The 16,031-nt window shown below is 41.1% G+C and overlaps 1 protein-coding gene across 8 annotated transcripts in view; it reads right to left on the bottom strand.

Annotated features, from left to right (window-relative positions):
• Syndig1 (synapse differentiation inducing 1) overlaps positions 1 to 16,031 on the bottom strand; it is a 167,833-nt gene that overhangs the window by 124,960 nt on the left and 26,842 nt on the right. The window contains exon 1 of one of the 8 annotated variants that reach the window (XM_032904376.1): positions 4,520 to 5,505. The exons of the other annotated variants lie outside the window; for them this stretch is intronic. The gene's annotated coding sequence lies outside the window, so the exon portion shown is untranslated. Of the gene's footprint in view, positions 1 to 4,519; positions 5,506 to 16,031 lie in introns of those variants that run through there. 8 annotated transcript variants of the gene reach the window in all.

The following is a 16,031-nucleotide window of genomic DNA, read 5'->3' as shown; positions in this document are numbered from 1 at the left end:
ATGCTGAAGGTTCCTGAGGTCCTTAAGTGTGTTACTGAGGCACACTAATATTACTCTAATTGAAGGTTATAGGCATGCTAGGCCAGGGCCTCCATGTAACAGGAGTGCTATGGTCCCAATGGTTTAAGGGATCCATCAACTAAATCACCAAATACTAGGCCGAGTGACTGAAGAGCTTCTCCTTGTCTCCCTGGGCTCCCATAAGACACGGGCGTGACTATTAACAGTGAGTTACTTGCTGTTCATCCTTCTTCTCTTGTTGTCTTCCCCATCTCCCTTCTATGGCTTCTTGGAATCCCCTCTCATCACAATACATGCACTCAGATGCTTGACTTAGGGTGGCTGTTAGGAAAGCTAAACTCTGAGCTGCCCTAGCCAAATCCTGCTTCACCATAAGTTTCTTTGCCCCACAGTGTGAAACAGGGCCAACAACCCTATCTCCCATGGCATGGAAAATTCTTTCTCTTAACATGAATTTTATAAAGCTAACTGGAAGCAAACTCTTGATTTTCCACAAAGAAAATATAAATGACAATATATTGACTGACCACTTTGACTCTGGTGGCCTCAAGGAAGATTACAATTGAGCCCTCGACCTCTCAGAGGGATTTCTTTTGCATCTGACATAGTTACCTTACAACACAAACATGCCTTGTTACTTGTCTTTTCACTTTCTGGGGGTGTGAACCATGAGCATATTCAAAAGGTTTAACTTTATCCTGTGCTCACAAAACTATAATTCTTGCTCCTGGGAGGCTGAGGCATGAAGACTGAAAGGTCAAGGCCAGATTTGGCTACATAATAGGTTTGAGGCCAGCCAGGGCTACAGAAATAGATTTTATCTCAATGCACCAAGATTTGAAGCTGTAGCTTGGTGGCAGAGCTCTTACCTAGCATACAAGGCCCTGGGTTGGGTTCTTGTCATGGAAGATGAGGTCTAGGAGTACAAAACATTTAGTTTTATTTTACAGGCCTTTGGTCCTACAATTCACAAAGGCTTTGAAAGCCTGGGTTAGCATATGCCTACATCAGCACAACAGTGTGGCTCCCAGATTCAGATGTGCTGACTTAAATGAAAATTCCTCCCTAGAGTTCACAGAATTTTGTAGCACCAGTTCAGGCTCTTGGTATAATCTAGAGCCAAGATCTGGAGAGTATATTGTTGCGGTCAACAAATAAAATGATATGAGCCATCTCAGATCTGTCATCCTGGCCCATGTTATGAGTAAAGGACCTCCCATCAGCAATACTGTAATGCAGGTGGCCTATACTTACTACAAGACCAGAGAATTTCATAGACTAGGGAGAGAGGGTCAGTTAAGAGTCCCCAGTCTTCAGCTGGCATGCTACTGTCTAGAGAATATTTAACACTTTGCTTCAGGTGCTGCAATAGTGAAGTCTAGCCTCTTACCAATATTGGCTTACCAATATTTGGGTCTTTGATGTTTTGAAGTAAGCCCGGCCCCCATGCCCTGCTGTCTAAAGCCAGTCCCTTAAGAAGAGCTCTGAAAAACACCCAGTCAGCAAACACCTGGGTCAGACTTCATTAGAGAGTCAATCTTGAATCAACAAATATACACAGAGTGATGGTTAGTAGTAATTGTCAATGGGATAAGATCTAGAATCATTTAGGAGGCAAGCCTCTGGGCAAGCAAGAGAAGGATTATCTAGATGAAATTAATTGAAGTGGGAAAAATACCTTGAATGTATCCTTTTCTGCATCCTTCTATAGGTTGGGATCTTGGGCTGGATATGAAGGAGAAACCAAGCTTTACACAAGCATTTACCTACCATTGCCTCCTGACTGCTGCTACACTGTAACCGGCTGCTTCAACCTCCTCCTGCATTCTTGCCATACGAGACATGCATGGCACTTTGAATCAAAACAACCCTTTCTACCTTAAGTTGTTTTTATCTGTATATTTTATTACAACAGACAAGTAGTTAAGACAGACGGTTCCTTAAGATCATGTTGTACTGAAATTTCATTAGAATGCTGTAGTTGTACTAATATATAAATTAGACAACTAAGAATTCTATGTGAATTCCTGGCATCTACCATAAATTGAACTGCTGGTGTGATGGTGTTAGGGGCAGATGAGGGCTGAGGATTTACAGATGCAATTTTATTTCTCTTCTTTCACTGCAGGGAGACTAGACATCAAAGTACCAAGAGAAGTCTCGCCATGCCTCACCCTGCTTAATTTCTCAGAAATATATTACCCATGGGCCATGGGAACACTTGCTTATGGTTCTCTTGTTCCACCAAGGTTGCCCTGTATACCTTTACCCTCCTTTCACATGAGAGGTTTCACATTCTCTGATTCTTCATCTCTCTGGAGCCTAGAGTCTATGATCAGGATACCATCACCACACAGCAGACACCCTGCCACGTCCTCATCACAGCCTATGTTGTGAACTGCCCCACCAACTGTCCAACATCCAAGTATCAACTATGTAGTTTATTTTTCACCCACTTGTTCACTCCATCTATAATGATCACCTTTATTATCAAGGAGCGGAGATATGGAAGCAGCTAATAACCATGCTTCTGCACAGATCCGTGAGGTCATTTCCAGGAAAGATTAAGTAGGGAGAAGACCCTCACCCAGAGTGCATGGCACTTTTCCTCAATTCTAAGAGTTTGGAGGAAAATCACTGCTACTTGTGCGATTGCCTTCACTTCCTGCTGGTGTGTTCATCTCTGTTGCTACTGTTGCTGTCATCAAACTACAGTTTTGTCAGTCTCCAGCCTAGACCAAAACCCAACAACTACTCTTGCTATCTCTCAAGGTTTCAGCATCCTATTAGGATTATTGAGATATCTGGTTCTGTGTACTGGACACTTAACATATGATCATTTTCTTGAGGGTGAATGCAGGATGGTTAACTCTCCATCCCTATATGTTGTAAGTAATTCTAGTGAGCAATCTTCCCCCTCTCTTCCCCCCCTCTCTCTCTCTCCACTTCCTCTCTCCTCTCTCTCTCTCCCTCCTCTCCTCTCTCTCTCTCTCTCTCTCTCTTTCTCTCTCTCTCTCTCTCTCTCTCTCTCTCTCTCTCTCTCTTCTCTAGAGAACCCTCATCAATACAGTACAATGAATCTTTGACAAGACCTAACAATTATTCTTCCTGCCTGTCCCCCAAGACCAAGTTAGCATCATCCTTCACCCATGTTATATTGAGGACCTTCTAGAACTTTCCTGCTTACATGCTTGATATGGGCAACAACCACAACGGCCTTTTAAAAATAGAATTGAACATATGTCACTCCTGAATAAAGTTCTGCAGGGACATTGTGCCTGGAGTATATACCAAAGGTGTGAGCATGGTTTATGTTACCCTCCTTCACCAATTCCTCTGTATATTTTACTCAAACTTTTGGCAAGGTCCCATCCCACTACTTCCCAACATCACTGTTCTTCTTTCACTTTGGAAACATAGAAAGGTGTTGCTGTCATCCATGTGGTTTTTAATCTCCTGAGTTTAAGAGATCTACAATGTTCCATGTAGCTGTGACTGCAGCTATAAGTCATTGTTCCTGATTACTTTGACATTTTCTGAAGAACTATGTTTCATGATGTGAAAGTTTGAAGATACTTATCCTGTTCCATTTTGAAAAGAACTTAACACTAACAGCTTCTCGGTTTCACTACAGGGATAATAAAGCTCTAAGACTCAGGCCTTATGAAGCTCACAGCCTTATACACAGAAACCCAAGGCTGGGATGGAGAGTATAGTTTGCATGTCTGAACCTACTCCTTCCAGCTTACGTTCAAAGGTCATTTTTTTTCTCTTATGTTTAAGTAGAGTCTCTCTATGTACCCCTGACTCTCCTGAAACATGTAGACTAGGCTAGCCTTAAACTCACAGAGAATTGCCTGCCTCTGCCTCCCAAGTGTTGGGATTAATGTCAACTACTACCACACCCAGCTACCCATGTCTCTTTTTAAAAGTGTGTCATCAATTCACTCCCTTTATTAATGTTCTATTTGCTCCCTAGGTCACAATCTATAAGGTGCTAAAACAAGCCACCCAGACTGCAATGAAAGAACAGCTAAGGGTGTGAATCCACTCTCCATGCATTATGTAGATCTACTTTGCAAGGAATGGTTTTTGAGAAATTACACCAGCCTAGTAACTTCTTAGATATGTGCTTTTCCAGGGTCACCAGGGATCCAGATGGAGCAGCCCCTATCTGTGTAAAGCTTGCACTCCATCCAAAGTTTGGAGGCGGATGGTGAATTTAGCAAGGAGAGACATGGATAAGAGCCACAGAGAAGCCGTGTAGCAGGAGAGAGCCTGGAGTGCGTGGGTTGGGAGGCATCTCCAGTGGGTGTTTCTGGGGATGGTGCTCATTGCACCTCATATCAAGAGCAGAAGGAGATGCTCTCCTCATGAGTCTCTGGTCTATTTTTACCACTTGGACACCATGAGTCATGCTACTGATTGTCTCTCAGCACTGCTGCTGCTGAGCTCACAGCCAGCCTTGGACATCAGAGTATATATTTGGGATACTGACCTCCCTTTGGTTTAATCTCTTTTTTTTTTCCACAATGTCTCCCATCCACCTTTTTGGCATCATCTGTGCATCTTGTCATACTGCTACATCTGTTGTGCTCTGGGTGACAAGGCAGAAGCAACCCCTTCCCCAGTTTTTTCCCTATTCACTGGCAAGATGCCCCTGGCAAAAACAAAATAAAACCAGCCTGTCACGATGGTCATCAGGAAAGGGCAGCCAAGAAGAAACAGTGATGTTTGTCCACTCGTCTGCCTCAGTTAAAGACAATACTCACGAGCCCTCCTGCTGGATCTAACCACTCACATGTGTTATCCAGGCTTGAGCACAAGAGTATTAATACTGCAATATCCTGAATGATTATCAAATATAATTTTATAGAAATTCCTTTCTACTGGAGATCTGATCTTGTCTAAGTTTAAGTTCGGATAAATGTTAATATAAGCAGAAAATCCCTCAAATGTGTTTTCCATACACCCAGAGCTTTGAACAAACACAATTCAACATTAACATCTTACAGTGTGACCCTTTACATTCTATTCTCTCTAATGGAGAAGACAGCCCCCATGCCCCAGGCTCGCACACCTGCTCACCAGAAGCCAGATGGCCAAGTACCATGGAGGATATGCATTTGGTCCAGAAAGTGGATCTCCATGTTCCTAAGAAAGATGTCAACGGGATGTTCAAGGAATGACGTTTATTCTTAAAAGTCACTAAAATAGTTTTTTTCAGTTTGAGAGAGCATTTATTTCAGGGCAGTGTTCTTCCCTGGCAGGCAGAGTGTGCAGGGGAAGATTCACTATGGAGTACCCAGAGAAGCATGCCTTCACTGCAAGCTGTGATTCATGCCGAATCAGAGCAGCCTGAGTCCCACAGAAGCAAAGCTGCTTCCCAAATGGCACTGACTCCCTTATTACATATACAGATGATGTCTCCTCAGACAAAATTCACTTCCTGATAAGAAATGAATATACAGAACAGAACACCTTCTCAGCAACGCCACAATCCCCATGCCTGGGTATCATCATGGCTTCCCAGAAGCTGACTTCTAAAGAAAGCTGGGGTGTGGATAGCCATCCCTCAGCTTCCCTGGGGTTGGCCTGAGAGGAGAGCGTTAATGTGGACACTGCCATTCCTCAGCTTCCCAATGGAGTTGACTCCAGCACCTTCAGAGACAGTGGATGACCATGTCAATGTCTGCATATGACCTAGACACATCTTCCCATATGCTGGAAATCATCTTTAGATTAGTCATAATATATGATATAATATAAATACTATGTAAGAAGGTGTTAGGCTGTCCTGTAGTTTGAGGAATAAAGAGAAGGGGAAAGTCTATATATGCTTACTACAGAACTTATCTCCTAAATGCTTTGAGTCAATGGTTGGTTCAGAATAATTGAATTTATAGATGTAGATCCTACAGGGCTGACTGATATTTACTTAGGAAGCAGTTTTAGAAAGCAGGGAAGGTAGCTGAACTTAAGGTGTGAAGTTCAGGAGAAATGCCGTTCAGTCAGGTTCTAGAGTCAGTGAGGAGTCTAGAAGATAACACAGAACAAACATTCAGGAATTCCATTGAAATGTGTGAGTTGGGCACCTGTTTACCACCTTCCTGCCCATTGTTGATAGAAACTATTCTCTCTCTAACCCTGGTAGCTCACCAGAATGGACTGAAAACAGTCTTCCATTAATGAAAATAAGCTTCAGGTAGAAAAACCTGTTTACCGTTTGTAAGAAGCTCTGGAATGACAAAATCGAGTGCCTATAATTGATGCCTAGACCAATGCCTTTATTTGCTCTAGTTCATAAAAACTCTCTCAAATGAAACACCATAGGATCTTCCATTAACTTTGTAAGATATGACCTATGAATGGATGGATGGATGGATGGATGGATGGATGGATGGTCTCAAAGATACACAGGACAAGCCACATTCAACTGAGTATGTCACCACCATTCTGTAGAGTGTACGTCACTATCACCACCACCACTTTCAAGGAAGGATCTGGGGTTCAGGCAGGTAAAGCCAGCTGCTTATGGTTGAGTAACAAGAGACAAAAAGTTGAAGGGGAATCCAACCGTTCTGACTCATAGTCTCCCTTTGTATCCCTGCACTGCATGACTTCTCATTAGAAATACCTCTTCTGAAATAGACTGTCCACAGCACAACTTGTGGCCTGAGGTAAACCTGAAGTCTGGCATAGAGATCCAATGAAGTGGAGAAAAAATGTGCAATAGTTCTGCTTTTCTGCACTTTCATATGCACCAGCTCTTTGCCTTGACCCAACCATGACCCCTAGACTCATGATCCTCCACAGGATTCATAGGCAGAACATTCTAGGTCCTCAAAAAAATAGCCATTTTCAAGAACTTCAATGTATATGGAAATACAGTGTTCCAAGTAAAGCAATTCTGAGATATAAGGCAGAAAATAACCTATGGTATATTTAAATAGATGAAATATGCAAATTCACAGTTTGCATACTTAGAAACATGAAGAGATTTCTTTTCCTAAAAGCTTCCAATTATTTTAGCATGTGTGCCAGTTTGAGGAAATCTCACCTCTTTTCATTTTGCCTCCGTGTGTGTGTGTGTGTGTGTGTGTGTGTGTGTGTGTGTGTGTGTGTGTGTTTCAGTGTCTCAGAGCAAGTTTTCTTGCTTTCATTTTCAATTTTTCTTCACTAATTAAGAAATATTTCCCTCGGCTCCCTTGGAGTAGCAGGCACTGTGGTTGTCAAAGTCTGATCAGGAATGCAATCTGTTTTGCTTAATAGAAAATGGATCTCCTGCACAGGTATGGAGCATAATCCACATTCTTGAACTCTCTTCCTCATCAGGAGGGTCTGTGACATCCAAGTAGACACTATAGAGATTTCAGCATTTACAAGTTAAACTTTAACTGAGCATTTTTGTTGGTCTTATTTTGTTTTCTGAGCCAGGCATAGTAGGGTAACACTTTATCAGACAGGTCAGTACTTTTGCTTTCATGGCCTGTGACAGGTGACACACATGAGTTAAGGCACGAGAAAAAGAAATTCCTATTTCACAGTTTTCATCTTAAAAGAACTCCAATGCACATGTCTTAAAGGCTTGGTCTCCAGCACCAGGCTTCCAGGAGGTGGTGGGACTTTAAGAAGTAGCCTGTGGGGACCAAGTTAAGTTACTATAGGGGTATCCTTGAAGAGGTTATTCAAATACAACCCCCATCCTTCTATCTGTCTTTCCTCCTTCTTTCCAAGTTACTATGAGTTAAGGGGACCCCTTTCTATATGTGCTTTCCACCCAAACTAACAAAAAATGAAGACTGAAATGTCAAAAACAAAGGAGCAAAACAAAACTACTCCACTTATGTGAAACTGATCTTAAGGATTTTTTATCATGGTTACAGAGATGGCTAACAGGAAATTTGCCTCCATTTGACAATTAGACACACCAAGCTCTCTGTGTTGGCACTAAAATATAGCCGCAACCCAATGTTGTAGAGCAACTGATGAAAATTGGATAGAAGGTGCATTCACTGGTAAAATTCTCTGTCCTCAAATATTAATGAGAAAAGGAGATTCAACTTTATTTTCCAACATCCAGTACATAAAGCCATAGTCAAATCTCTATAGGTCACATAGTCATTAAACATGAGAAAGCCTATTAGATAGCATCAACTTGTAAACAGTGAGCAAGTGAACACTATTCTCCATCGTGGTCATCTCCTGCTCCAGTCATGACTTGGTAATGAATTGCATCCTAAAGTCAGATGTAATAGCTAAAAGACTAGCCAGTTTTCACCCTTATTTCAGAAAAGACCTTCAACTAAGCAGTCCTGTTTAGTCCAAAAGGTGCTGGGTTCCCCCCCACACACACATTAAAGCATTTGAACAAGGCTACATTGTGTGTTCAATATTATTAATGCAAAAAAGACAATTATGAGGCAATGAGATAGCTCAGCAGAGAAAAAGTACCTGTCATACAAGCTTGTCACTTGTTTTTTTCCCTGAATCCCAAAGAAGGTGGAAGAAGAAAACCGACTCTATAAAGTTGTCTCCTGACTTCCACATGCATGCCATGTCACATTCATGCCTTCATTATGTACACATACATATATACAAAATAATAATAGTTATAATTAATAAGAAAGAAAATTATTTTAAAGAGGAAACGAAGACATTGTGAATGTATAGATGATTAATATGTCAATTCTTGGGTTTATGATGAGGGTTGGGAATACTTTGTCAGTCATAAAATAGAAAAATAGAGACAGGAGTAAAAAATAATAATACTGAGATTGGTAAATTAGCGCCATCAAACACAGAACTTTCTGGATCAAACTTTGTAGCCTTCATACAACAATCAAGGAACTTCAGGAAGTCTTCAACTTCTTGCATAAATTGTAGCTAGAAAATAAGTAATAACACAGATAATACATGGTCCTTTCATGAGGTCTATTTCAAGAATGAACTTGGAGTAAGTTCCTCTCCAGAGTAGGTACTGGAGATACAGGGATCATCTAAGGACCTCACTCTGGTGTCCACCCACCCCTTCCTATGTTTGGGAAAAAGGTACTTGAGAGGTTTGGATAACAGGTGGTATTCATGGACCTTAAAGTGAACTGTGTTTAAATGGTAGACCTTTAATCCCTTACTAGTATATAGTATAATAAGATCACTTTGAAGGAAATTCCATTGAAGATCTTTCTCTAAATGGGTTACTTCTACCAACCCTAGCTTTTCTCCTTTTTTTGCTCTTTAGACATGCATGCAGAAATAAAAAATGAATACAGGTTGGGACATACAAAACAGTCCTAATGCAGGTAGCAGACTTTGTCCATTTTCTCAGTACCTTCTCCTGTGGGTAAGCTAAATAGCTGTCTCTTCCGCTGTGGTCCAATGGGTACCAAATATTGGTAGCCATCTTTGAAAACAGCTTCTCACACTTGTACAGAATGCCTGTGCATTATGATTGTTGCAAATAACAAAGCCACTTTCCAAGATGCATTAGTTTCTAAAGTCAAAAAAAGAATCTGTGTCAGTTTTGTTATAATTATTTTTCTTTTTTTCCTCTATTTTTGAACTCCCTGTTATTTTTCTGTAATTGTTATGATTGTGGGACTGCTTAGGGCTATATTCACAACTATGCACATTGTTTGTATATTTATATTTAGAAGAAAAAGAAAACACGAAGAGGACATGAGTTGAAACCAATCAAACATGTAAAACACAACAAATTCTAGAGATGTCACTCTGGCTGCAGCTAGCTGCCTCTTTCCCACATTTCAGCTTAGCTGACCATGTACTGTTTCCTTCTAGGAAGTGAGGGAATTGGTGATTGGCTTTACTGTCAGGAACACCTGGCTTCTGATACTTAATTTGGAGCTGTCCATCTTGGAACTAGTGATGCTGATCACCATGGAGCTGACCTACTTGGACTTTCGGATAATAGAAATGACATCACTCTGGATCACTGACCACTTATCTTCATGGCTAGAGCACAATTGAACATTCTTAAATGCTGGCTCTTTACATCAGTAAGGGGTACAGGAGGTTCTTGGGAGAACATTTCCAAGATTTTCCATCTAAAACTAATGGAGATATTGCTTTTAATTTTGGCCAGCTTCTTCCCACAGTAGACAGAGGTTTTTCTGGGCCTGGGTGATGTGGAACGGACATTCAGATTGCCTTTGGTGGTAGAAGCTTACTGGTATATGACAACATGGTGAGTTTTTCTCTAGTGTATGTCTACTAATGTATGGGAAGATGAGACATTCTTCCTTTATAGTGTGTAGTAATGTTGCTTAGCAAGATGGCATGATTGGGCAACTAACAAAAGTGTAATGCCTGGGGACATAGTGAACAATCCCCAAAATATGCCAAAAGCTCCCATTTTGGCATATGTGGGCTGTGCACAAATATATATTAATGAGAGGCTGGTATTGCGTTCCATCTCAGTTGAACCACACTCAAAACTCTTATCTTTGCTCTCATCAGAAGGCTTGGGCTTTCTGTCATTTTGAAAATCATTTGACTTCCTTCTTAGTTATTTTTGTATTGTTGTGATAAGATACCATAACCAAGGCAACTAATAGCAGAGAGAGTCTATTTGGAGTTTAAAGTTTCTGAGGGTTAGAGTCCATGATCATCACAGTGAGGATCGTGGCAGCAGCTGTCAGAAATAATGCTGAAGCTGAGAGCTCACATCTTGAGATACAATCACAAGACAGAGAAAGATAATGGAACAGCACTGGCTTTTGAAACCTCAAAGTCTGCTTCCAGTAATACATGTCCTGAGACAAGGCCACATCTCCTTAGTGTTCCCAAACAGATCCATCAACTGGGAACCAAGCAGTCAAATATAAAAGCCTACAGGCGACCATTCTCATTTAATCCACCACCACATCTTCCAGAGACGTAATGGCTATGTCATAGTGCAAATAGCATTTAGACCAACATCGAAAGTCTGCATAGTCATTTAGTCTCAACACTTTTTAAGAGTCTAAAGTCTTTTTCTGAGATTTAAGGCACTCTCTTAATACATATATATTATTTATTATATACATGTACACATTATATGTACATGTAAATACAACCTCTTGTAAAATAAAGTCATATATACTTCCAACATACAACAGCACACAATACACATGACCATTCCAAAAGAGAGAAATGGGGCCATAGTGAGGAAATATTGGACTGAAGCAAGAACAAAATCTGGCAGAGCAAACCTTAAAACCCTGTAAAGCTCCATGCCAGATGTTGAAAGACACAGGAGAGCCCATCTTCCCAGCTTCACTGACTGCAACACACTTTTCTCTCTTGGCCTTGTGGCACTATGCATCGGCATCTCTGTTGGGCAGATGTCTCATGGCTCTAGTATCTCCAACATCTTGGGGTCTCCAAAGCAATCAGGGCTTCATTTTCAAAGTTCCTTTCAACGACCTCTCAGACCCTAAATTTATGCACTCCTTGCCTTGATGGCTCTTCTTAACCAGGGAAGAGGACTCTATGACCCCTTTATTTGTGTATCCTTAATGGTTCTAAGTGGTTAAAACTGACAATGTCAACTGCGTGCTTGGGATGTAACAGGGCTCCACTGAATACATTTGCATAAGCTTTTTTACCTTTGTTGCTTTTAGGAGGAGGAAATCCCTTTTGGCCTTCTTTCTTTCTTTTTTTAAACAGGTCAGAAGCTTAGCTGGGTGGGATCTTGCCCTGAAGACCCTACTCTTTATTTCACTTCATCTTTTTCAGCACAAACCTTGGCCCCAACTTTAAATTTCCTAGTGCTATTTTTCTCCTCAAACTGTAAATTTTGTATTTCTTTTTATAGCACTTAATCTTTTCCATTGCATAAGAGTGATTACTAATAACCACTTGACAAAGTCAGAATTAGTTTGTCTTGAAATCTCCTCTGTTGGGGGAAAAATTAGTTTCTTTTTATTCCAGTTTAGCCTCAGGCAAATTCCTAGGAAATGGGAAGAAAGCCTTCATGTTCATTGCCAAAATCTTACAAGAGTGGTCTGTAGTCACATTATTAATATTGTTCCCTCTGAAGTAACTTGAGAAAGGGCTGCACAGTCCACATGGCTCTCAGCAGTACTGTCTCCCATTCTCCTGCTAGGGTGGCCCCTTAAACTGAGCTTGCAGCATTCACTCACTTTCCTAGTCCAAAGTCTCAACGTCTTCACATTCCTTCGAAACAAACATGGCTAGGACTGCTACAACAGCCTACTTCCTGGTACCAACTTCTGTCTCCTTTACGCTTGCTGTGACAAAACACCGTGACCAAGCTAACTTATAATAAACAAAGCATTTAGTTTAGGGCTTATGGTTTTCAAAGGCTAGAAGCCCTAATGGCAGAGTAGCTCAGAGCTTACAGCTTATAGCTTATATTTGGATCTGAAAGTAGCAGGAAAAGAGAACATCCTGGGAATGGGAAGAATCTTTTGAAACCTCCAAACATGTTCCCAGTACCACACCTCCTTCAACAATGCCATACCTCCTAACTCTTCCCAAAAATGTTCTACCTGGGAACTAAAAATTCAAATACAAGAGCCTTTGGAGGCCACTCTCATTTTAACCACCAACAGTGTTGTGCTTTGAATGAAAATGGCTTAGTCCCATGGGAGTGGTACTTTTACAAAGTATGGCCTTAGGGTGTGTGGGTAGGCAGACAGGTAGGTAGGTAGGTAGGTAGGTAGGTAGGTAGGTAGGTAGGTAGATAGGTAGGTAGGTAGATAGGTAGGTAGATAGGTAGGTGGGTAGGTAGGTAGGTAGGTATGACCTTGTTAGAGGAAGTGGTCATTGGGGGGAGGGGAGGACCTTGAGGTCTCATATGCTAAAGCTGCACTCAATGTGGCAGACTCTTCCTGTTGCCTGTGACTCTAGATATCGAGCTTTCAGCTGCTTCTTCAGCAGCGTGTCTGCCTGCATGCCACCACACGTCCCACCATACTGTAATGAACTAAACCTCTGAACCTGTAAGCCAGCCCCAGTGCAATGTTTTCCTTTACAAGCACTGCAGTGTCATGGTGTCTCTTCACAGCAACAGAAGCCTTAACTAAGGCAGACAGTTTCATAAATTTATGAACTTAATTTAATTATTATCACCCTTTTTTCCCCTCCCACATTACTTTCTCTCTCCTTCTGGTGTTTAATGAGTCTCCTTCCTACTTTTATGTCTTATTTTTGTCTGTGGTTCATTAAGTAATTAGAGGTTACCTGATAGAGAAGGAAGTTATTTGGTGAAACAAGGGCAACTTTGCTGTGCCTCCAACACTAAAGAAAATGACAGCCTCCACCTCTACGAAATGTTAATGGGCCAATCATGTGCAAGTCTTGTGCAGCTATGGCTTCAGTGAGTTCCTAAATGTAATGGCCATAGCATATCCAAAATATAGTTTTTGCTACACATTTTCTCATTCTGGGTCTTTACTTTCTTTGCACCCCTTCTGTGATGTTCCCAGAACCTTGGAGGATGAGTTATAGCTGCTAATAGTAAGCACTCTACCATGACTATTCTACTCATGTTGACTGGTTGCAGTAACTTCCTCTTACAAAAGTCTATAGCTTCTCTGATGAATGTGTGACCCAACACTGGAGACTTTAAAAGGTGGAATGACAACAGGACTGCTTGGTATATCAGTAACAAAAGACTTTCCTCTATGGCCCGAGAGGAATCTATTATCTGTGGAGCTGGCCTCATATCAAATCAGAGAGCAGGTGGGCATCCCTAGATCAGATATGATACTTTTTATATGGTTAATAGCCAGGACGGTTCCTTAAATGACATGATTTCCAAGGCTTTGGTTTTGATACTCCTGGTCAATCCTTTATGAGGGTGAATTATTGGTCAGGTCTTTACTATTCACTGAGCCATTTTCTTGGCTACTCTCTTGCTTCAGGCCCAAAGAAACATTTTCCTGAGGGCCTCCAAAAGAGCTATCATGATGAACCTGAGTGAGTAATGCCAGGTAGGTGTTGTGAAGTGGTGTGAAGATTAGTCGAGGGTCCACTAGAGGAATCCTAGGAGCAAAATTTATCAACATTAATGTCTTCACCCACACTGTCCTAGTAGATTGCAGCTGCACTGACTTTCTCACTGCTCATGATAAGTTCGGTACCTGAAAAGTGACAGACTCTCCAGTAGCAGCAGAAGTTTGTCATCCATATAAATGAATATTTTACTGGTGAACCTCTGGCAGATAAAACACAAATAGACATTATAGACACTCAGGTTCAGTAAAGTCAAAAGTATATTTCAAAATGTCTTTGTGGAAAACGCCTAACCTCAAATACTTTTACTTTTTGCTTTCTATGTATCTTGTAATAGTTTTGTGAGCCATTAGTTCACACTGTAATCATAGCTGATCTAGAACTTATTATGTAACCAGGGTCATAAACTTTTGCAATCCTCCAGCCTCAGCTTGTGTACCAAGATGCCTTTTCTCTGGTGTGTCTAGGGTAATGCATCTTGAGGGAGCTCCGGCAGCTGAGCTTTTTGTTGGCTTTGTGGTAGCTTTGTTGGCATTCTTCAATAGATGCTGCAATTTCGGGGTCTCTGGATTGAAGGCTCTACACTTCCAAAAGTCAACAACACTCAGAAGATATTAGCTTTGCCTCAGGAAGTGAAGGCTTTCCTCCATTACTTTTGGAAGAGACTTGGGCTATGGGCATTAGAAAAGAAGTCATCTCTGAGGTACTTGGGGTTACTCTCCAAAGAGAGATTGTTTTTAGGATTATCATAGAGAAGGAGTTCCTATGACATGGATGAGTTTTTGTCTAAACAGAGATTCTGTTTATGTCTGTTCTCCAGGTATGCTCAACATCTCTTGCAAGAATATGTGGTCATTTAAAACAATACCTGAGAACTGTTGAAACCTGGGTGGTACACACACAGAGAGACACACATACACACATATTTTAAGTGAGTTTATGATTTTTGTATTAAACTGCATGCACACTGATCATTAGGTGAATAGAGTGTGTGGGCCTCAGTTATACACACCCACTTATGGAGGCAAGAATAGAAAATGCATAGGAGATACAGTATCTTGGGTCTCTCTATTTTTTTCCTGACACTTTCTATCAATAACACCTTACAACAATATTCACTTACTTTTAAAGACATAAGTATCATTCTTTTGGCATAATTTCATGTGCTGTTTGTAAGATATAACTGAGTGAGTCAGACATCCCCTGGGGCAACAGAGATGTGAGCCTATCCTGGAGCTTTTGCCTGCATAGATGCACAGGCACCAGCTTTGGAGTCTAGTAGCAAATCCATACTCAGTGACAGGATGGCTGCCTTAGTCATTCTGTTTCCCTTTCGGAACATCCATCATTTGGTCATTTTACTTTCCACTATGCATGGGCATAGTGATCATAGTTCTTCAAGATACACAGATACATGTTTGAAATATGCTTTGATTAGAGTAATAAAAACAAGCTGTGATAACATAATGTACAGCACGATGATGCTCTTCAGTCCCTTGGCTGATAATCAGGAGTCAGCATTATATATATGGAAACTGTTCATAAAGACCTCAACTATTACTTAATTTCTCAATGACAGGACCATGGCTCTCAATGGCTCTTCCTTAATTTATTACAAATACATCTTGTCCTGGCCTTCTCTTCTACCAGCAAACCAGCGCTGCTCATACAAGCCACTGAGAGAAGCTATGTACACCATAAAAATTCTCTGCAAGGCTATAGAACCTAAACAGGAACCATCCCAATATATACATGTCACATAATCAAAATTCTGTGCCGTAAGTACTTACACCACTACAGGCTGTTAGGCATTGGCAGCTCTCCACGGCAATGGTAAATATCCTGACTGTGTTTATGGACAACATGTGATGTAGCCTTGCTGGGTAGCAGAGGTGGATAGTGGTGGATGTGAACCAATTATCTTCCATAACTCCTGAAATAACTGAGAACAAGCAGGTGGGATAATAAGAGAACACAAAACCCCATTTCCTGTTCCTTTCCAACCAGTCAGAACATTATCAGATCAATAA

This window comes from Rattus rattus, chromosome 5, assembly GCF_011064425.1.
Source record: "Rattus rattus isolate New Zealand chromosome 5, Rrattus_CSIRO_v1, whole genome shotgun sequence".
In the NCBI taxonomy this organism is placed as follows: domain Eukaryota; kingdom Metazoa; phylum Chordata; class Mammalia; order Rodentia; family Muridae; genus Rattus; species Rattus rattus.
Note: the sequence above shows the minus strand (reverse complement) of the source record. Positions and strands in the feature narration are given on the sequence as shown.